The sequence below is a fragment of the Columba livia genome, chromosome 3 (assembly GCF_036013475.1).
Source record: "Columba livia isolate bColLiv1 breed racing homer chromosome 3, bColLiv1.pat.W.v2, whole genome shotgun sequence".
Lineage (NCBI taxonomy): Eukaryota > Metazoa > Chordata > Aves > Columbiformes > Columbidae > Columba > Columba livia.
Window position 1 is genome coordinate 57,105,286 of NC_088604.1, and position 23,748 is coordinate 57,129,033.

The 23,748-nt window shown below is 37.4% G+C and overlaps 1 long non-coding RNA gene and 1 other non-coding gene across 3 annotated transcripts; one reads left to right on the forward strand and one right to left on the reverse strand.

Moving 5' to 3' along the window:
• The first annotated feature begins 6,767 nt into the window (after positions 1–6,767).
• LOC110362601 (uncharacterized) lies at positions 6,768–23,070 on the forward strand. Of its 2 annotated transcripts, XR_002420085.2 has the most exons (5): positions 6,768–6,968; positions 19,943–20,049; positions 21,103–21,165; positions 22,287–22,352; positions 22,833–23,070. It is a non-coding gene; the product is annotated as an uncharacterized LOC110362601 (long non-coding RNA). The 2 variants fall into 2 exon arrangements; XR_002420086.2 differs by lacking the exons at positions 22,287–22,352; positions 22,833–23,070 and having other exon boundaries at positions 21,103–21,286.
• LOC102092121 (uncharacterized) lies at positions 6,799–9,415 on the reverse strand. The gene is made up of 3 exons (XR_010471358.1): positions 9,285–9,415; positions 7,238–7,338; positions 6,799–6,930 (listed from the first exon to the last, which is right to left on the reverse strand). It is a non-coding gene; the product is annotated as an uncharacterized LOC102092121 (transcript).
• Positions 23,071–23,748: the final 678 nt, after the last annotated feature.

A 23,748-nucleotide genomic window follows, 5' to 3' on the forward strand; every position in this document is an offset into this window, starting at 1 on the left:
CATTCAGGACAGCATGTATCTCACTAAGCTGTACACACTTCCATTAGGCCCCTCAGTATCTAATACAATGTATACATGGTATACAAATGGTGTACATGGCAAGGTTTTGGTAGTGGGGGGCTGCAGAGTGGCCTCTGTGAGGAGAGGCCAGGGTTGCCCCGTGCCAGACACTGTCAGCTGCAGCCAGCTCCAACAGACCCACTGCAGAGTGTGGCTGAACCCTTTAGAAAACATGGAGGTGCCTCAGGGAAAGCATGGGCAAAGAAAGGCCAACATCACCACAGAGAGTAGGAAGGTGACTGTAGCAGTGAAGAACTAAAGGTGACCATGGGAAAGGGGGGAGAAAAGGTGTTACTTACATGTATGCCTTTTTTCCCCCTCCAATCCCAGGTACAGTAGTCAAACATATATCTATTAATCAGCAATAAAGTTAATTTTCCCCAAGTCTAACCCACCACACTGCTGTATGCTTACCCGCGGGTTACTTTGTTCTATCACATGCACAAAATTTCAACTAATACCAGCTTCACACAGGAGGACTATAGCCTTACACCTATAAAATAACTGTCCTAAAAGATTAATAGTAGTAGAATTTCCAGATGAAAAGACTTTCTGACTGATATGACAACTGAACAATCAACAAGAAATCTCCACTTACAATAAACAGGCGCTTGCAAATTCTACAAGATTCTTCTGACCAGACTGTGACAAACTGGATGGCAAACCCAGGATAAGTATACTATGCATTGCAGTGACTTTGCTACTGTTTCTAAGAATAACCTGCAAGATAATATGGTGGTTTTGAAATTTAGATGCTGAAATATACAGATTTCAAAAGTACTAGCCGAGAAGAGTTACAGCTAAAGTTGTTGGAAAAAATAGATAATTGACATTGCTAAAACTTGAGTGTCAAATAAATACTTTTGTGAAATGTAAGGTTATAATTTGAGGCTCTGAACAGAATTGTTCAGATTTCTTTAACCACAGTAGTGCTTCTGGCTGCTGTTATCAAAAGGATGTAATATTAGACAGCTATATGTGTAAAGCTCAGGTAAAAATCAGTTAAAGATATAAAATAAATATATTGGTTAAGAATAGATATTTAAAAATATATCTGTCTTACACCCCGTGTAATCGAGATATTCATATTTAAGGCTGAAGTTGCATGTAAAATTCCATGTTTGTGTAGAATATTATACTTTAGAATGTCTCCCTCTCATCTCATATAATTACAAGATATCTCGAATGATAATTATTTTAGAACATACTAGTATAATAAATTATAGACCATTGTATATCAGTTAGAGGCAAACTATTGAGGCTTAGTTATTTATGAAGGAAAGAGAGAAAGACATCTCCTGTAATTCTCCTGTAACTCATCTGTTAAGAGAGGCAATTTTGGGCCCATGGTTCAGGCAAGAATAATCTAAGGACTGCTTTAACTTCTAAAGTTTTTTAATATGTCGTTTTAACACCTAGAAGACTGCAAGAATTGCAATACTTTTATCTGTTACTTGTGTAAATCTTGTACTTGTTTTTGGGGTGCTTCAAGAGCTAGTATGGTGCCTTCTGAACTGATTGTCCATATGCTGGGGTCTGTCTGCATGTCCAGGGAATTATTTGTGGAGTAGTTATTTTATATCACAAATCCTGCTTGCTGGCAAATCTGACACAGACTGGCTATGGAAAACTGATTTGCCGCTCCTAATATTTTCATAATAGTTACAGTAGAATATGCTGATGTAAATCCATTCAGTGCTCCCTCCATCTGTTCATTTCCCAGATGATTTGACAAACACAAAATGCAGAACCTACAAGACAGCAACTTAGATCCCATGAGAACAATCCAAATATTTCTTCCTGGAATAAGAAACAATTTTAGATGAGCCAACTCTCTATGTTTAGGAGTTCTGGCTTCATAACATTTTTAGTGTTTGCAGCTGACCAAGGGAAAAGTAGACTGATATAGTGCATTCTCTAATGAGATTTATGGGAATGGCAGTTAGTTAACTCCAAATCATCCCACTGCACAGTGCTTACCTGTCAAATAAAGAGATTTCTGTGAAGTAGATATAACTTCACTGTTGTTGTGATAAAAAGTAGGGTTCAGAATAGAGAGAATACATATGCTGTATGCAGCCTTCTCTGTGCTATATGAATATGTGCACAAAATTATAGAAATCTACAGCAGTGTCTGAGCTGAAATAAAAGGTTATATGAAGTAGTGACATATGTCCAGAATCTATTTTTTCCTCAAGAGAAAATCCAAAGAGAAAACCAGGGCACAAAAATCACTTAAAGAGTCTTCTTACCTAAAATGCATCTTTTATCTATTGCATTGCATAATGATGACATTCTATCATAGGAAAAAAAGATCTGCATTTAGGTGTCTCTCACCAGGCTCTAGGCCTTTTTTGGATCTCCAGTTGTGGTCATATGGGTTTGTGGTTGCAAACCTATTAAAAATAAATTTGGCCAGTATTACCAGAGCATTTCAGCTAAAATCATATTAATTGTCATTCTTATGTGCACCGCAATAGTCCTACAGGCTTGGAATTTTACTTTGTGCTGTCATTTTTTGACTAACTCCATTTGGAAACTTGAATTACTTGCTGGTCCTAGGTTAGATATCGGCATTGGGCATGTACCTTTAATTCTCGGTATCACCTCTTGCTATGAGATGCAGAAGTCTGTTTCCCTCAGACGTCTATAATTCAGCTCAGAGTATGACTTCAGCTTCAATGTATAATTCAAGGAAGTTACAGCTCTGGGCACCAGAAAGAATTGACCCTCGTTCTCAAGTCTGGAAAATAAATACTGAAGATCAAGTACTGCAGTTAAGACCTAAGTGGTTATTTAGTTATGTGATTAAATTATTTAAGGTTGAGGATGAGAAGATTCGTATTGTACATCTAATGACCTGATGGCTTTCTAAGCACGCTGGCATGTACATATTTATATTTAGAAAATTTTTAAATATGATGTCAATAAAGCTTCATGGGTGGGGTGTCTAGATACCCTAAAAAGATGTTTGCTTTTGTATCTTTAAGGGCACATCTGCTAATTCTGTTTCTCAGTGTCACTGTATTTTCCACTTAAGTCTTTGGGATTTGTTGATATTCAGTGAGCACTCTAAAGATTCAGTCTGTATTAGGGAGATGAAGGTGGGTAACTCAGAGGAAACATCATAGAAAATGAAATATTAATTATGAGATATTCTCAAGTGAATCTTTTCAAGTTACAGAAATAAAAAGGAACTATATTGGAGCCCAATAAGGAAATGTATATATAATGGCACAGCATGAAGGCAATACAGATGTACACTTTAATTTTTAAAAATGGTGATTGTTGAAGTGTTGAGTCTTTTCTAAATTAATGTACAATATACAGAATATAAAAGTAATGCTCACATTTATGATCATCACTGTAATAATAATTACCATTGACAAAATTTAAAATAATTATTAATAACATTAACGGCACGATGGTTTTTCCTAGAAGCACTCACAGTAGAGTGTTATTCTACTGTGTTATTCTGATCATGGAACAAGAAAACTGCCTCTGCCACAGGTCTTTCCAATCTTCGTACAACCTAGTCTCCTTAACAAGAGACAGGAGACAAAAGATGGTTACATTAGGTATCAAATGCATTGGATCAAACAGCACATTTAGTATGTTTTGATACATCTTGTTTTATGCAATATCCAGGAAAGAATTGTGCGCTTATATTACACTATTTTAAAGATCGTACAGACATCATAATACTGAAAGCACTTTGAAGCTGCCTGGTAAAGTGGCTGACTTTTTTGCACTGTTAAACTTGTTTGCAAACCTGAGACTGAAGTGGAGATAGACTTACACGCTCTAAATTACAGTTTTACTGAGATTAACATTATCTCAGCTCATTGCAAGGGTGTTGGACTTGATGACTTTGAATGTCCCTTCTAACCCAAACTATTCCATGATTATTTCACTTCTTCCCTTTCTATCTATCTGTCTATCTCTTGTTTTTTCTCCATTCTTTGTTGTCTTATGCCCCTTCATGATACTAAAGAGTGAGTGCCTTTTTCTTTTAGTTTGGCTTTCTCTTGCTTGGAGAAGCATTCTCCACACTGTTTTCAACAATTCTCCTACGTGTGGCTGGCAAATACTTTATTGTCCTTTGGTTCTGCTGTGAAATGCTGTACCATCAGAATTTAACTGCCTTCTTCCTTGTGACTGTTGCTTTGCTTATCTATTCAGCACTACTGTACAAGTCAGTACAATTTTTTTGGACCTTTTACTGCCATATGCCAACAAATGTAACTTGCATCATTCTGCCAGATGATGTTGTTCATTTTCCTTTTTGAATTAACTCAGCTTTATGGTTTCTGTCCTTACCTAGATTAACTGGATACAGGTTTTCATTTGCCTGTGCTGTGCTGGAATACAAAGCACGTTTCCCTGGAAACTTCAAATGTCTGAAGCAATCATTTACACATACAATATCATCACCAAAAGTGCACATCTTTTCAGTTGAAGTTAAAAACAAAATAAAAATCTCTACCTGTTTGTTTGAAAATATTTACATTAAAACACTGCAAGAAAACCCTTGTTTTTCATTTCAGACACCAAAGATTCAATTATAATAAATCTGCATTGTGAAATAACTTCACTTTCAGACTAATTGTATTCACCAGAATAACTGTTTAGAACACTTCAGAATTCTGTTGAAATGTTTACCTCTAATTGCCATGCAAAACACTTCCGCCCTTTCCTCTGGGTAGGGCAAAAACAACTGTCATCCTAGCATAGATTGTCTGCACCAGTCAAAAATGTTTGGATTGTTTTAATCATTCTGTTTGCAAGTCTGACTTTCTTTTCAAAGCTATTCATAGAAATTTCTTCAAACCATTATTTTTAACTGACAGATGCATGTTCAATATTCCCTCTTCTCCTCTCCTGCCTATGCCCTTCCCTTTCTCTACTTTCTACCCTTGTTACTAAATCAGATGGTAAGGTATATAGGAAAATAGGAAAAATACACAAATGTGTACATAGATTCACATATGTGCTCACATATGCACATACGCGGTTTCACCAGGTGTCATTAGGACACTTCGGTTGTACCATTAACGAAACTATAGCTTTGCCATCCTCAGCCTGCCTTAGGAGGAAAGCTCAGTACAGCTGTAGCCAGCTGCTCTTTTAATGCTGATTTCTAAAGTATCTGACCAAAAGAAACAGGACAACAGTATGCAACACACAGCATGCTGGGAGTTTTGACTAAGACCATAGTTACTGTTCTGATTGGATAATTTAGCTTAAATTTGTCCTGTTTTTAAATAGGCAACTGTATGTTTGATAGTGTTTTTACTATGTGTTATCGGTCTAATTGTAACTGGAAGCTATAATATTAATAATTAATAGCAATGTGTACATAACAACCTTCAGGAATTTTTAGGCACTTCGATGTATTTACAGAGGCATTATTACTTTTGTTTTTCAGAAAGAAAAACAATGGGTGAGAGAGATCACGACTTGCCAAAAGGTCATAAAGCAAATATTGACAGAATTGACTTCCAGAATGAAATCTTGGCTTTGGTGAAATCAAAGGCAAAACTCACAGAGACAACAATGGGCTCTCATCCCAGACTGCTGTCCTGACTAGATGTTGCTGAGGGAGACTGAAGGTAAAATGTGTTACTAGAATGTAGTTGGGGTATTTTAGGACTTCACATTTCTATTCATAGCTGAACACTTTCTGAGTATGATATGCTACTGTGCCCTGGATGTTATTGCCTTGGCTCTCAAGTGGTGGTGCTCATGTTTGAAAACATAGCAGGGTTAGAAACACGTCCATTTTCTCCTCCTTTGCAAAACTGAGGGTTGAACTGGATACATAAACAAATGTTCATCAGTGTAATCATAGACTTGTGTGACACTGGAAGGTTTATTTCTCTATAATTAAAGTGCCACGAGAAGTGTTTAAGTAAAAGTTACTGGGACTATATGTGTCTGTGGATACTGCTTTCTTCTTACCATATGAAACAGAAAGTTAGCGGTAATGATAAAACTATGTAAGGAAATGGATCAGGAAAAGTGAGAAAAATAATCTGAAACATTGAGTGTTAAATTTAAGGATTCAGAAAGAAACTCAAATTCCACACATAATGCTGGGACCAAATACTTTCAGTCTTTTCAACCTAACTATTTTCTTTAACATTGACAAGTATTATTACAATTCTTGTGCTTAATGCTCCAATTTATATGTAGTCTAACGCATATGTCAGCAAATCCATGTCTGACGTCAGTCTGATTCTTACTATCCTCTTTTTATTAGATGTTTACCTCACATTTCCATCAAGCATCTCTGTCATGGAATTCAAATATACTTATTAAAGATAATGCCTGCACTTCAAAAACTGGTGCAATTACCACCTTTTCACGTTCACCTAGCTTATATATTTTTTTAAACTTCAGCTAACATATCTATCTTTTTTCCCTTTGGAACTTATGTTTTTCAGAGTGCTAGTCTTGTGCAGAAAGTGACATATATTAGTAATAAATTCATAGAAACATTTTAGAATATTGTAAAATGATGGTGTAGTTAAGTAAAATAAAACAGGATAAGTGATGACCAGGTTTTTCAAATGATGATTATAATGAATGGGGGAGGAAAAGGTTACCTGAATGGCATTTGTCACATTCCATCCTGCTTCCCAGCTGGTGATCAGTTTGACCTGGGCACATGGCAGTGGAGCTGGGGACTTGTGTTCTGGATCCTGGTGGCAAACATCAAGCTCAAAGTTCAAGGGTCCATCTGTTTCCTCTCCCTCCTCAATGTGAGTTCTATTCAGTTCATCTCTTCTAGCAAAATTCAGATGCTCTTCATCAGTGTCCAGGCAACTGTCCCATCTCACAATTCCCAAAAGGAGAGATCGTGTTTCCCTAAAGCAGTTGAAAAGAGATGAAAAAGTCTGTTTCAGGTGAGCCATACTGAACAGTAAAATATTTCCTTACATGTCTTTATTTTTTTTCAGCAGTTGTACATTGTTAATCCTTTTGTTAGGTTAGCCGTGATATTGTATCTATGATTAATGAAGTATGTTGTCTTCAGTTCATTTATTTGTGCCCGTTTCAAGTGCCAGCAAAATAAATATCTCCAAGGTCTTCAGCATATTGCCTAGAGTAGTCTGCAGTGAGATTTAATAGTCTGCAAGATACAATTTACAATTCAAATCCTTTTTTCTCTTACCTGTGGTATCTACATAGATCAGTCATTCATGAAGGATCTACAGGTGGCTGCAAGAATCTCTTCCTGGAAATTATGCATGTTTCTAATACAAATAAATAGTTCTGCCAAAAGGAAAAAAATGCTTCATTAAAAACTAGAGTTGATGGACTGACTGCTAAGTAAATGCATGTAAACAAGTTCACTTTTCCAGATGTGAGAATTTTCTGCTGTGTTTTAGTGTCTACAGAGGTCAGTAGAACTTTAAAAATGTTCTTTAAAAAGCTCAAAGCTGCAAGAAAAAAAAAAGTATCTTCTTCATAACTGTACCTAATTCACAGTTGCTGGCAACAATTAGGGGAATGACATAGAGCTGTTTACTATAAATGGTGACACATTATGATTATTCATACTGCAAAATCCTAAAAATAATTTTTACAAAAAGTATCCTTTTTTTTCCTTGCATAGCCCATGGAATTTGTCAAAGAAAAGTAAAGAGAGTTGGGTTGCACAATTGTAGCATTATTTATTCCCATTTTCTTTTTTTGCTTCCCACTCCTGCCCTACATTTCACTTCCCTTTGTTTCTTTATTCAGTGTACTGAGTTTTAACAGCTATATTTCTACAGTGACAACTGAGTAACAGGCACAACACTGCTGATCATGCTGAAAAAAAAATATTTGCTTATAAAGCAAATTTGACCATGTGAGATCAATTACAGTCCTTGTTTGTACTAACAAGTCCTTCCTGATAGCTGAAATCTCAGGAATTCTCAAAACAAATTTAGAAGTTCATATTTCTGAGCTGCAATTCTGAACTGATTTCTGTGCCAAATATATATGCACTGTAGTCTCACCAGTAACTCTCAGGTCATGCCCATTTCCAAAATGAAACATACTTCATGCAAGCCTTGTTTTCTGTTTTTCTTATGTGCTCAGGATTAAATAAACATGGAGACAACAATCACTGTTCTGTCTCTTATGATCAGACATTGACGTTTCTCTTGTTTTCATCACATAACTAATATTCTGAAGCTCTCCACAGTTTATTCATCTGTCCTAAAAAATATTTCAGAAATAAAACCATCACAGAATTATGTTCCTCTGTCTATCTTGTTCAAGCGTCATCACTCACACCTGTATGTCTATGGGTTTATCACTGACTGCTCCAGAGTGGTTTTTTTACATGTGAAATCTGCTATTGTTGACTTGAGCTGAAAAACAAGTGTCTCTTGCTTGTCAAAATACCAGTTTATTGCTATGTCTGAAGACCAAAGGGAATGTCACTAGCCATATCACAAACAAATAATGATCTTCTGGAGTGATCTGGAAGGTGCTTGAAAATACAACTGTAGTTTTTACAGCAAATTTTGACCTCAGTACAGGCCTTCTCTCATTAAAGCCATTCCAACAGAAAGCTTCAGGCAGATTTCTGAGGGAGACTGCTCCATGATATGTGTATATATTGCTAACCTGGTAATAGTATATATAGAGTGAACACAGTAACATAAAAATTACAAGTTTGATTTTTCTAATATATACAGAATGGTCTGAGATGCACAAATGGAACCATGGGAAGTGGTAAAAATTAGTATATATTTCTAGTCTATTCTTAAGCTTTACTTCTGTAGATGTTTACATTTCTGGATAGAAACATTTTGTTATCACTGATTTTATCTAACAGGACACACAATTAACATTTTAAAGACCATATTTTTTTTTAATTAAAGACAGGTAAGAAGCATTTTAACATCCTGAGCAACTGAATTACATCGAACGCAAAATTTGTTATTGTTCATTTATAAATGATGTATCACATAAGAAGTTGCATTGTCTGTCTACGTTTGTAGATTTGTTGTCTAAAGGAATATATTGAGACAGCAATCAGTGCTGCTTCATATTGGGGTTTTTTTGGTTTTGTTTTCTTTGTTTTGTTTTTATGTTTGTTTGTTTGCTTGGTTTGTTTGTGTGTGTGTGCATTGGTTGGTTGGTTGGTTTTCCTTGTAAATTAGCATTTCAAGCAGCTGTCTTAATCAAACGAAGCTTGAGCAAGTTTAGGAACAGAGAGATACCTCTGGATACAGAACGATTTAATTTGTCTGTGCATGCTTAGGGAGGAATTGTCCAGTTTTATCCAAGGACTTCTGACAGCAGTGGAAAGAATCTCATTTTCTGATCTCTTATCTGCAGGATACATCACATCTGGAAGTCAGAAAAATTAAATAAGAATTAAAAATGTTCTTTCACAGAACAAAAAGGAACTTCAAAGATAATGTAAAATCTATTTTAAAAAATAACTTCTGGTTTGCTTAAATATACCACTTCCCTACTGACTATCAAATACAAATGCAAGTAAGTTTGTAGGTTTCCAGAAGTACCTGAATTTTAATAGAATATTTATGTTAGACCTCCCAAGCTCAGTATACTCTTGGGACTATTTGTTTCATTATTCATCATTATTAATCTCAGATACACAGCATAGCACGGATTATTACAGTACAATATTTATTATTGTTTATAATACTGCATAGAGATCCTACCAGCCACCTTTGGATTAAGTGTCTCAAAATCAAATAGTAGGAAACAACTTCTTTATGAAAGATTTACAGTTTAACAAGAGTAGACAGACAGAGACTTGGCAGTCTGGGAGTCTATCCATCTTCTTTGTCTACTGGGCATGGATTTTCATTCTATATATTACCTGCAACTTTGATTTTTGCAATCAGTAGGACAAATTATTTTCTTAGTTACATCACTGTATACCTACTGGCTGTTTCACAGACAAATAATGAGCAAAGGAAGATATATCAAATCTGGTTTTATTATTGCATTAAAAACTGCTGTCTAGATGACTGCAGCAAATTTCATATTTATTGTGCCATTTCCAGGTCTCCAGAAATAAAGAGTAAAGACAAGAAATGAGAACTGGACTCAGTCAAAGGGTAGTCCAGTTCTTCACTTTTCCCACACAGTACTTCTACAGATGTCCTTTGTCCACACAAGCCAATATTCTAAGTTTAGTTAAACATTATGTCTAGTCTTAGGAAAAACTTCTTGATTTACGGTAGGCCTGTAAGTATGGTTATCTTTGTCCTTATCACCTATTTGCCTATTTCAATTTCAGTACCTAAACCGAGATTAAAATTCTCTCTTTGTAAAGCAGCAGACTGTCACTGTGACTCATAAGCTTGACAGGGCTGAATTTCAGGAACAGGAAAAGTGGGTGGATGGGCTTGGAAAAGACATCTTTCTTGGTCAGTAGGATCTTATAGTGCAGCTGCTTATGCCTGAGAGAATTAGGTCTTCAGAGCTGCCACTTGCTTTGGCCATTTTCTTCAAAACCTGTTTGACTTCAGTTATGCACTTCAAGGACAGTGAAAAGCAGATCAACAAAACAGTTTCTCAACCCCGTACGATTTTATCTTATGTAGCAGTGTATTTACAGATCTTTTTATAAAACCGTCAATCTTATCTCTTCCTTATAATCTTACTTTTGCTGTGGCACATGGGTTTGGTTTAAGTACTGGGGTAGCAGCATCTTGTGGCTGCTTAGCATACTCTTTCACAAGGGAGAAGATGTCTCTCCACAAAAAAGGTATCTTAAGTAGTCACCATTCTTAGTCATGTGGCTAGCTGGGGCAAATAAAGCACTTCCAGCTATGTAAGACGTTTTCTCTAGTATAAATGTCTGCTTGGAGGATACGCACTGCTCTTCCCGTAATGGAATCTGTTTATAACTAAAGGGCTTTTCCAATCTTTCCCATGTCAATGCACTAAGCCTATGTGTAAACCGGGTCCAAGAGCATAAAAATTTGAGAGTTAGGCAAAGATAGAGCTGTAGTGTGTTCTTGCAGAACCCCAAAGCTGTATGGAGAGACCAGGAATGCAGGTGCACTTCTGAGTGCCCATGTTGCACAGTTTAGGTAAACCCTGGCTATCCCATTCTCTGGCACAAGCTCAGAGGGCCCTCATTGGTAAAGAAGCTCTTTTTTTGTATTAGTCTAGCTTTAAGTACTGCCTGAATGACTTTAAACTAAAACAGAGATGACAGTGCAAAATGGAAAACCAGTGTTCAGTTTGACAGAAATAGCCAGAAAAAATACCACAGACTATCCATCTTACACTTTGCCTTATGTAGGTTAATGGTGACTGAGATGAGTAATTTTTTGTAGTGAAATAAGGATTTCAGTTTTGGCCTGTGGATCCCTGATAGAAACATTTGCAACATTTTTTCACAGTTGTAACTGATGCTTCTTATGAATGCTCAGGTTTCTTATCAAAATTCATCTTTAGGTGTTCCTGCAAATTATACAAATTTGGAAAACAGACACAGAGAAGGCATAGCACATGATGAAAGGCAATATTAGTAGTTGATTGTATGTTTGTGGAAAGGTTTCTTCATGCTCACTTTTATTTATTTGTATGCTTTTGTAAGGTTTTCTGTATTTGTTGCTTGTTCTATGCATTTTTCTCTTACAATTCTTTAAATAGTTATTCAAAATAATGTTCATGCCAGCAAATATATATAAGTATAGGGTAGTAAGTGTGTGGCACTTTACAAGTGCATGAAAGATAAGGTCCCTTCCCTAAGATAATTTCTGATCCAGCAGAAGAGAATTAATGTGATACAAATTTAAAGCAAAAAGGGAAGAATGGAGTGGTTAACACTGAACAAATCAGTACTAGAAGGTTTCTTAAAACAACTTAATCATCGACCAGAGTTTTTAGAGTACAGATCTTGTCAGAGAAGGAGCTATTCAAAGCCTAAGGGACATGAAAGGAATTAAGCCAATGGTGGAGGAATAAAGAAAACAGTAGGAAAGAGGACTGTAAGAAACATACATCTGCATAGTGTAAATATGAGAAAATAAAAACAGGCATGGAGACAGAAGAGAAACTGGAAAGATCAAGTGTTAAAGGGCAGGATGTCATAAAGAACTTTGTTACTTATTTACATAGAATATTGCCTAAGACGTGGCACCAAAATCTCCATGTGTAACCAGAACTGTGAATCCTTTTCTGAGTTTCTAAAAGCTACTATATGCTAAGTTTGTTTCTGTTTCTTGTAATCGAGTGAAAGAGAACCAATGCTGGTAACTTTCACAGTTAAGGCTATTCTGCTGGAAAAAGAAATGTAGCTTATGAGGATCAGAAAGAACATCAAGGAAAGTGACAGAAAGACACTTCATGAGGAGTGGCTATTTAAACACAGCCCAGAGTTGACTCTCTAGGAATATATGGTCTCCAAATCGAGTTCACAAGAGATGCAAAAGCCAGAAGCAGGCACTGACTTTAACACAGGTCATTTGTACACAATGCATTATGATGTAGTCCTGAACTGTATGATCTGTTTTTTCCCATTGGCTAATTCGTTGAAGAGAAATCACCATTATCTAGGAAAGAATTAGCGTTACAGAGCTAAGATGACTGAGGATCTCAAGAAGAGACAAGGTTGTCTTGTACCTCATGGAGAAATGTGTTTTCTCTGACTGCAATAGGAAGTTACAGTTTGGTGAGTTGAGCATGGGTTTTCACATGGGTTAATACAAATGGGATTCCTCTGAGCAGCAGAGAAATTTTCTGAGCTATCCCTTACACAGTAGAATAAAACAGGTGCTTTAGAGAATGAGTTGACTCAGCCTCATGCTGGTGCTGAAGTAGGTCAGATACCATAGGTCAGTACCATAAAATCAACCATTTCCCCGCTCTGTATATAAGGAAAATCTGGGATCACAAGCTTAGAGTTATTTACCTACCTCTACTGTATTCATGTGAAGGCAGGCAAAGTGAATCTCATACTACACATTTTCTGAATGCTCATTTCAATTTGTGAATAACCGCTGCTCTCACCAGACACTGATTAAATTTGGCATTCAAATCCATCAACATTTTTGGCATTTTTGCTGATAATCTGTGCTTTTGTTCAGACATGTAAAGATGTGTAAATGAAAATAATTAACCTTATTGCTAAATGATGTAGTAGAAAAAGATTCACTCCTTTTTTAAAAAGAAACAAAGTCAAGATTTTAAACCTAATTTACTTGGAAGTACTTTGCTCTCATTGATTTATAAAGTTAGATGCTTGGATTTCTTAAATTATAGCACATAGGAACTTCATGATTCTGTGTTTAAGGTGTAGTTTTGGTGTTGTGCGCTCTGTTTTAGATGAGTTTCCACAGTGAGAATGACGATTAAAATGAGATTCTGAATAACTGCCTCTTATGTGGAGACCATCCCTTGAGCACAGGATGACGGTGAAAATATGTGATTATGTGGTAAATGACTATTGTAATGATGCATAAAGGACCTAAATTAATTACACTACCAAATAATAAATAGCATTCACAGCTCTTCAGCATTGCCTGAAAAGGTTTACTTTTTAAACGGTTCTTGAGAGACACCATTCTGTGGAGGTGCACTCATTTCATAGAACTAGAAAAGGGTCTCAGGTTGTGGAGAATATGCCAAGTGTCTGTCATACAGCAGAAACTCTACAGTGATTCAATGGCTCAGTTCTTTCACTGGACTGATTAAATAACAGAGATTTAATCTTAAACTTTAGTCATAATGGTAGAAGTCACATTAACTCAGTTTTGTTCTTGTTCTGCTGAATTTAAATGACAGTTTAACAAAAATAAATGTGTATTTATATTCTAATGTTAGGTGGTGTGGTAAAAGAACAATCGAGAGCTGCTCCCCAGTCAGACCCAGCCTTCCTGATCTTGGAAATATCACGTGCTGCTTAAACAAGTAGAGGTCTCTGGCTCCTTCTTCTCTTCTGCAGTTGGATAATTTGAGAATTTGTCTCTGCAGGATTTCTGTGAAAATCCTGTGAATCTTTCTCACATTCTCTGACACTGCACAGTTTGCTCGCCTTCTCCTGTTGGCAACACAGGTCCTCAGCCAGAGCACCCCCCCTGCAGGCAAGGACACCACCTTCTCCTGCCCCAGCTCAGGGAGAGGTACTAGGCCCATCCTGTAGCCCAAGACCTGGGTGGCCACATCTGCCCTTCAGAAGCCTGAGTCAAGGCCTCTGCTCTACCACTCATTGCTCCAGCTGATGCTGGGGACCATGCCTTGTGGCACATGCCCAGGTTTATCAAGCAGACCCATGCTGTTCTAAGCAGCCTTCCAGCTTCCTTCCATGCACTCTTCTGCATGAACTATGATGTCTGTTAGCTACTACTTGCTGCACTGTAGGCATGGTAGTTTTGTAGATCTTTTGCTAGCACTAGTTCAGTGGGTGTTTGACACTTCATAATCAGGATTCAGTTGCAGACAAAAGGTCTAAGGACTTTTTGAGCAGGAAAGACTAGCAGACATTTTTATAAACCGAGTTTGCTAGAAGCAAAAGCCTCTAGTACCTACACTTTTCCAGCAGCAGCAGATACCCCAAAATTCTTGGATGAATTCCAGGAAATCCTGCAATCCTCCCAAGCAATAATAGAAGGCCAGAAACTGCTGTGGTAAGTGTTGTGTCTGTTAGCTGCCTCTGTTGCACCCCAGTAATGGAAGTGAAGTTTAAATAAATTAATATTACCTGTATAGCCCTATAATGACCGTTTTTTGAGTAAGAGTCTTCTGTTTTATACTTTACCGGATTATATAGTATAAGGCATCCAGATAGGTAAACAACTTTATCTGTCAAAAAATTTATTTAAGCTTATTATCAAAAAGGAGGTTTCCATCTGCTACATGAGCAGAATGCCTGAACGTTGTTTTTCTTAACACTGTTACAGAAGTTGTGCAGAAGAAAATGTTGAGAAACTTCTCCCTCACATTAAACAACTAAGATGGTTTCTCTTAAGCAGAGAATTATTAATTGTTTTCAGAACTATTTCAGAAGATTGATTCATGCATAAAAATGCATTTAGTCAAGGATTTCAAGTTTCAGCAATTCTGCTTAAAAAAGCTTTATAATTTTCTTCTTGAAGAAAGATCTTTAATTACATTGGAGAAATAGAGTGGGATTTATGCATATATTCTAATTATGTAGTAGTAAAACTGAAAAGCTCTTCGTTAAAATCATGTGGAGAAAAATCAGACACATGCCAGCACTTCATTACTGAGAACTTAAGAGGAATTGTGTGGTGGCTGATTATCAGCATTGCATAAATAGAAGGGCACCCTACATATTGCATATGTCGACACAGTCTTTTAGATTAAAAAATAGGCTAATTTTGAGAAAACAGTGGAGGATACAAATTAACTCAGTTAATTTAACCAAAGCAATTCTACACAGTGTTATTAGCACCTTGCTACCTGTTTAGTAGAGCAAGCATAATAATAAACATGTTCTTTCTAAGTTAAATCTGTATATACACATCTATGTGCAGATATATACGGAGCATATAAAATCAAAGATCAAGGTTCGTTCAACCACAACCTAATTAGATCTACATGGTCATCAAATAGTGCAGTTAGCTTATATAATAATTCATAAGAATTACATGCTTATAGCATAAGCAGAATATATGACATGCTTTCTGTTTAAACATAAGCCTTTCATGATGAAGGGTTTTCTTATGTTGTAAACAAGAACAGCTGGTGCACAGGCTGTGTTACAACACACTGTAATAACAACACAATAGACTTATTGTTACTTCTAAGATTGTGAATAAAGAAGTTATTCGTATCTTAAACACAGAATTACCAAGCACTTCTTGCCAAATTGCAGACCCCCATGAACAATTCTCTTTGAGTCACAAGCACATGACTTTTCACTTCTTGGGATCAGCCCATAAGGTGATAAAATAATTAAGACTCAGGAGGGTGTGGGGTATGTACAACATCCACATGCTGACTCCAAATTCATAGAAAGGAACTGAATAAACTCTGATTCTGAACAGGGATGGGAGCATAGCAGTCAAGGTTAGAAAAGAGAAAGGAGATAACAGTGTGTCTCTACGGTGAGTCCCTCCACTGAAAATCACATTTGGCCAACAATTGCAGCTCTTTCTTTGTTATCAAGATCCTTTATATTATACATCTACCCATAAAAAACGATATTGATGTGTATTCTGATTGAACCAGCTCATTAAATGTAAAGAGAGTTGACATAGTGGTTTGATTATGGGGAAGATTTCTTGTGACTGTGTGTGTAAAATACCTAGCTCATTATTTGCTAGGTAAAAATAACATCTTAAATTATGCATAGCACACATATCACTGCATGATTAAATATCATAAATAATTTCCTAATATTTGCAATATCTTATTTCTACCTCTATAAGTAAATATTTTCAGTAAGAAGTATTACTGAACTTTTTTAGGGTAACTTCGAAGTAGGACACATAAGAATGAGAGACTTCCACTATCTTCAGTTCTAGTCTTCTCTTATTATAGACAAATTTATCATGTAATCTGTTTCTTAAATAGATCAAATTCGATTTAAAACTTCTAAGGTTTCTTGCCTAAATTATTCCTATGAGAAGAATCACAGAATTGCAGAATGGTTGAGGTTGGAAGTGACTTCTGGAGGTCATCTGGGCCAACTTTCCTTGGTTCTTCGTTTACAGATCAATAATTTCAGCAGCTATATAGATGATACATGACCAACAATAGATATACTTCATTTATGTTATCTAGATTACAACTCTTTAATGTAATATACTCATATCTTTCTATATTGTAAATACTAGGGGAAAGGGAGGAGAGGGGAGGGGAGGGGAGGGGAGGGGAGGGGAGGGGAGGGGAGGGGAGGGGAGGGGAGGGGAGGGGAGGGGAGGGGAGGGGAAGGGAAGGGAAGGGAAGGGAAGGGAAGGGAAGGGAAGGGAAGGGAAGGGAAGGGAAGGGAAGGGAAGGGAAGGGAAGGGAAGGGAAGGGAAGGGAAGGGAAGGGAAGGGAAGGGAAGGGAAGGGAAGGGAAGGGAAGGGAAGGGAAGGGAAGGGAAGGGAAGGGAAGGGAAGGGAAGGGAAGGGAAGGGAAGGGAAGGGAAGGGAAGGGAAGGGAAGGGAAGGGAAGGGAAGGGAAGGGAAGGGAAGGGAAGGGAAGGGAATTAAGGACTGAGGAACAAGTGTTGCTCCATGAAACTATTGAATCTTATAATCATCACTTTTCCCAACCAGAGATTGTTAGCTGCAAACAAGAGAAAAAAGGATTGAAAAGCAATATTGAGTTTCACATAATGTTCCATGTAAAGCAGAGGAATAGGAAAAAATTACCTACTGATATAGTCAGGGCATATGGCTGTTTTGTCTGACAGATAGTCTCAATTTCTCAGATATTTAATAAGAAGGGACTTGTAATTATTGATTTGTAACAAAAAGAAGGTTTCCTTGGTATATGCGGAAAACCTACAATAAAAAATTGTTGAAGTAAATTGCCGTTGATTTAACATAATACAGCCACAGCATAGTGTAGGTGTCCCTATTATCTATATCATGTACTTTCACAGTAAGCTATTGAAAGAAGTAAGTCACAAATGCTGAAAATACAATGTGAATAACCCAACTTTCTACTCCTAGACAGAAACCGGGAAAATATTTACTTTTACTAAAAATGGTTGTGTTGATATAGGTCGTACAATGGCTGTTTGCTCCGGAGTAAAATTTGGCCTTCTGAGGTGGATTTGTAAAGCAAACATTTTTCCCCTCTCTAACAATTTCTGTGTTCTGCTCTCACTATTCACCTCTCAGCAAGTCGTGTTCACCTCTAATTCTCATTATGAACAAACCTGGCTAAAGGTCTTTTTCTGAAGAGGGCTAGGGGTTAGAAATAAGATGTGTCCAGAGATATTTATAACCGCACAAAGTTGTGTATATTGTACTTTGATACAAAGGTAAAATTCATTGTATTTTGACACAGAGGTAAAGTTCAGTTGCTCATTTCCTTAAATCTAGCAGTTCAGTAGTAGCACTTGAACATATTTTAAATTCTATCACTGCAAGCAAAAGGGCTACAAAATTTTATTATAAACTAAGGCTGAATATTCCTGCTTCTAAAGCAAGGCAGTGCTGGATCATAGTAACCAAATCCTAGAACAATTTATTTAATTCCACATGGAAACAATATAGAAGTTAGTGACAAATTAATATTCTTATATTAACAGGTTCTGATTCTTGTCCCATTGAGATTTTCTTATTTCACAAAATAAGATGGTTTTCTTTTTTCCTGAAGAAATGAGTATGAGCTGGCTCTATGCAGGCTAACGTAGGGCTACTTTTCTATCCCAGAGAAGAAACACCTCACTGCTGGTTATTGCCTAAAATACCAGGCCATAAGCATGGTCTAGGCTATTAGACACCTAACATTGTCCTGCATAGAGAGATGAATCACCTGTTTAGACATGGGAGATGTTTCTGATGTTTTTCATAGGCCTCAATGGAGCCATCTTCTGCCTTGGAAACCTGTATTTCTTCAACTCTTCCCTTTCTCTGACAAGCAGATGAGAAGGAGATCATCCTTCCCTCCAATCCTCACATGCTTATTTCTTGGTACATTGTACAAGAATGTCAGGCCATGCCATAAAATGCTCAAAAGAAAATATAGAGAAGCAAGGAGCTAGTTCCTCAGGTCATTCTATGCTTTCAGTTACCAGAAGTAATTCACTACCAAAGCCAGGCTGCCATTTGACAGCCAGAAATCTCTCCAGCATTGATGCTCTGCCAGTATCCATTAATGGCAAATGCCGCCAGCCTGAACCTGGGTTTTCAAGTAGGTAAATGTTTCCATTCCATCAGTGGGCCTCCAAGGGAGTGTGATGCACTACTGCTGCATCTTGGGTGGCTGTCCCTTCTTCCAAATTGTGTGATTAGACAGAAATGGAAAATAACTTGTTCTTCTCAAGAGACAAGTTTTAGAAAAGGAAGGGATTCTAACACTAGCAACTGGTCTGCTCATGTAGAGAGGTGCTATAAAATGAAACCGATTACTTGTAGAGAGAAAGGGAACATAAGCCTGTTCTACATGCACTGATGCCTTAAAGCCTATCTCTCTGTTTGTCCCTTCTCCTTGTGGCCCCTATAACAGGAGACAAGTCTTCCATGGCTTTCTAGTGAGTGATGGAAACCTCTATGCACTCCAGCAGTTTTTAGCCTAGAAGTAGAGACCTCAGACAAAATGATAAAAGAATAAAAGGTGGGGTAATATGTCCTGACTCTAGGCTCCAAGTTCAGGAAAGTAGCAGGAGAGCAAGGGAAGACTGGGAAATGTGTGCGTAGCACCCTGCAAATAGCTTTTGGCACTTGCTGCGTGTGTGGGCAGCCACCCACCATGCCTTATGTTAGACACTGAATAGAATGATGTTTTTCATTCAACTCTCACGTGACCTGGGCTTCTCTAAAAAGACTGGGCATGTACAACAGCAGGATGCTACATACAGATGTGAGAGGGACTTCGGACTTGGTGCTGTGAAACTTATTTTACAAGGGAGAGTAAAGCAGAAAGTTATCATTTGGGATACAACAAGTGTTCTTTCCTTACTGTAGCCAGCTCAGTCAATCTGCTGCCTGTTATAAGGAGAAGAAAGAAAGAAATCTAGTGTCTTCAGGAAGAGAAAGGGATAAAGAATAGGAGCGGAGATATGGAAAAGATGGAAAGAGGAGGACTCCAGAGTAAGTTAGGGCAAGTGGAATCATTTTAAGTGCAGATGAGTTTATGGATAATATTTTCCTCATGGAACCAGATTCACAAGGCTATTAATACAGTACTAGGTGGGCAAAGGTCTGGGAAATACTCATTCTTACTGGAACTATGCAATTGAGAAAGATTCTTCATTCGCTTTCTGTAGGTTGTGAAGGGCACATGTCACCAAGTCAATATCACTTACAGCCCTGGTGGACCTTAACACTTTAAACATTCAGCAGTGGCAAATAAGTATCAATGCTGGCAATAAAGGTAAGAACTGTCATGCAATGCATATCAATATAGCAGGGTGTCTGTTTGGCATTGCAAAAATCCTGCAGTGCATAAAGATGGATGATTTGTCTGATGCTGATGGGATGTTACTGAGAGACCCTAAAGTATAGTAAGCAGCTGCCTCTTGTATCAGTTACTGACACTAGTCATGGATTCTTTTCCATGGATGTTGGAAGGAATGTGTATCTGCCTAAAACCGAGAACAGCTGGGCATGTTTCCCCATTGGAACATGATAATGTTGTCTTAAATTTCAAATGGGGGACCAGAAGTAACCAGACCTAGTGTTAAGTCCTGGAAAAGGGACTTGAATATGTTGAAATTAGTCAATTATCCCAGAATTTGGAAGTTGAAATGGTATTATCAGTAAACATTAATGATTGAGCTCCTCTCAACCAGGACTGTGAAGTCACATCAGGTATGATATTCAGAGATGCGCCAGAAATTTGAAGTATGGATATGAATGAAGTTGTGAGTCCCCAGAAATATTATTGTTAGGACTGCCATTGGAACAGGTCCAGGAGAACACTGTAAATGTAGATATGAATGTCTCTGTTGCAGCTGTTCAAGTGCCACAACCTAGTTGAAAAATATATCAGCCTTCCATTAAGAACTATCAGGGAGCCCCAACAGTAGGCTGTGCCACAATGGAAGGTGAGCTAGGAGCTCCCAGAGACAGAAACTGAGGTGAAATGCATTCAAAAAATGAGGGAACTCAAATTGCTCGAAAACACAGATGAGGCTAAAAGAAGAAGAATGCCTGGTAGCAGAAAAGATGAAACAGTTTTTGCTTAGGCCACGACTGCAACACATTTCCTAAATAAATCACTGTAGCTCAAATGATATATTGAAAATTATGTAATTCCATGCTTAAAATGTTAACTAGAATTAAGAAAAGAGCACTTTAAAGTTTGGAACTACTAGGCTGGAACAAGAATGATCACTTATTAAGCATATTAATTTTTCTTCATGAGCAATGAATCTTGAAAACCATAATGGTTTGTCAAAATAATTGAATTCCATTTGCTTTTCAGATATAAATGCTTACACATCTTGCCAAAGTAATCCTTGCTTGCTACTCAGAAACCTAAACTTCCGTATGTATACTTTCTAAAACACGTTTTTTTCTTTTTTCTTCTATGAGGTAAGACAAAAAAAAAATCATTGTTTTGCTCATACTGATTATAACCTTCAGCATTGTTTACACTGATCCTACTAAGAGAATTAGTTTTTCAGAATCATGTTCACATATAACACAGGCATAAAACAAAGCCAAATTTCCTTTATTTTTGACAGATCTAATTTCACTCTGATTTACTTTTATCTGTTTTATCAATGGTACAGACTACTGGATCCCATGATTATAAAATGAAAAAGGCCTGATGATTTCAGGTGACATACCAGTATTAGTCTTATTTTGTAATTCCATTATATCTGTGGGTAGACACTTACATGTATTTTTCTTAGATTTCTAATTTCCTTTATTGATAGTAACAGTAGAAATTAATAAAAAAGGTTTTTTTGCTATCCTTTGCAAAACCTCAGTGACTTCTACTGTGACACTTGATTACAGATCAAGAGCCTTTATTCTGTAGTGTAACAGCCCTAAACACAAAGCCTCCCAAATATCTCAATGTCAAACCACACTAAAGAAAACCCTGAAACTAGTTAATTGTACTGACACACAGTTAGACTGCACTTACTCCATAGACAAAGGCAATACCTTTTCTCAGTCCTTGTCACGGCTCTGAGTGCAGCCTGCCACACACCTTCCTTGACAGTGGGCTACCTGTGCTCAAGGCTACCTCTGACATGATGCAGGCATGTCACCTTGGGTCAGATGCTGGTCATGGTGCTGTGTGAGCTGGGAGAAGCTCTCCTGGCTACTGTACATGGGAGAAAGAAGTTAAGTTGAATGTCTCCCCGGTAAACTTCTGATCCTACTTAATTTTTTTGTTTAAGCATGGGTGAGAACAAAGTTTTTCGACAGGAACATTTGCCTGCTTGAAGGATGTTTTTTCTTCATCCTTCAAATCCAATCCCAGTCCTCAAATTCTAACCCAAAGACATTTTGATTTACAAAAAGTCTCAACTTTGTATTGACAATTATAAGCACCTAACATTCACAATCAAATTCCAAATTAGTAAGAACCCAATATATTTTTTAACATGTATCATTTATTTTATTTGTTTTTAAAAGTTGTTATTATTCTTTCAGATCAAGTACTTAGATCCAGTTTTCCTCTGCAATCAATGTACCTGCAAATTAACATTTTGTTATAAGGTAAAGCTGATATCCACAGGAAATAATTTACCTACAGGAAGTGGACCTTCTAAGAAAAAAATATTTTGAGACTTCCAATAATCCTTAGGCTGCCTGAACAGCTCTTGCTGAGGGCTAAAGCTGCACTAGATGAGCAGAGCACTGGCTATTGACAGTATTTGGCAAATGCATACAATATATTCTGCAATAAATTAGTGTGGCCATAAATACATATATTTAAAAATCCTTCAAAGATCGTAGCTGTTGAAAATCTGCTTTGCCAAAATTCAGTGTGTTTTTCTGTTTTTGCCCGCTTCTTGCTTATCCCTCTTTGTTCATAATGTCTAAAAGGTAACGCTTTTCTCTCATTAATGTTATATTTTGTATTGGCTTCAGTCATCATGCTGGAAAACACTCTCTATACTGAGTAATGTAAATGGGTTTGTTTCTACTTTGTTTACGATTGATATCCTTTGGGCTGAAGATCCATATCCATTCCAGCAGGACATAATGGCAGGAGGGCACTGTGATTCAAGGTCTGCCTCACTGTCTTCTGCACCTCAACAATATGGACCTTCCATCCATGGAATGCGGTTGTGACCTACTCCTAATCCCTAATTTGGGAATACACATCTTCCTGGGACATCCTCAGAGAACTATGGTGGGCTGAGCCTACCCAAGTCACTTTCCTAATGTTTGCAGAATTTGAACTCTTGTGCATGCTACCCTATCAGTGCAAAGGAGCAGCATGAAAGGGGTTGCTCCACAAGGAGAGGCAAACCTGAAGATGAAGACAACACCAAGGGGCAGCAGCTTTACTGAAAAGAACCAAGTACCTGAACAAGGAAAGCAGATCAGATCTTGTGACTGTAGCCATGATTGGACGTAGTCCCATCATTACCAAACAAGACTGTAATGCCAAGACAGGTCTGGGACCAGGCCAGAGAGCCAAGTCTGCAGGTCAGGATTGGAATGAGGGAGGTATGTGCAGCCGTACCTGCAGCATGACTCAGACACAGAGCCAGGATGACAGCCTGAGCTTAAGCCCTGCTCCCAGGAGAAGTGGTGGAAGGCTTCCCAAAAAGGCTTCTCGTAGCTTTCCTCAAGGCCTTCACCAAATGAGCTGGCCCTAGGCAGCCACATCTTCAGGATGGGGGAGAATGCATGCTGGTAGTTCCCAGATGTCCTGGTAATTGACTGATTTAGTCCATTTTGGAGCTTGAACCCATTTTATGTTAACCCAGAGATTATGAAGCTGAACTGATTTGGCGGTGTTGTTGCATTCTGTATGTATTAATATTATTAAGTTTATAGTAGAAGAAAATAAAAATATGGAGCTGGGAGACAGTTGACTGTACTAATTTATCAGGTTCCTAAAGTCTGGAATTACAGTTAATTTTCAAACAACTTCAATTTT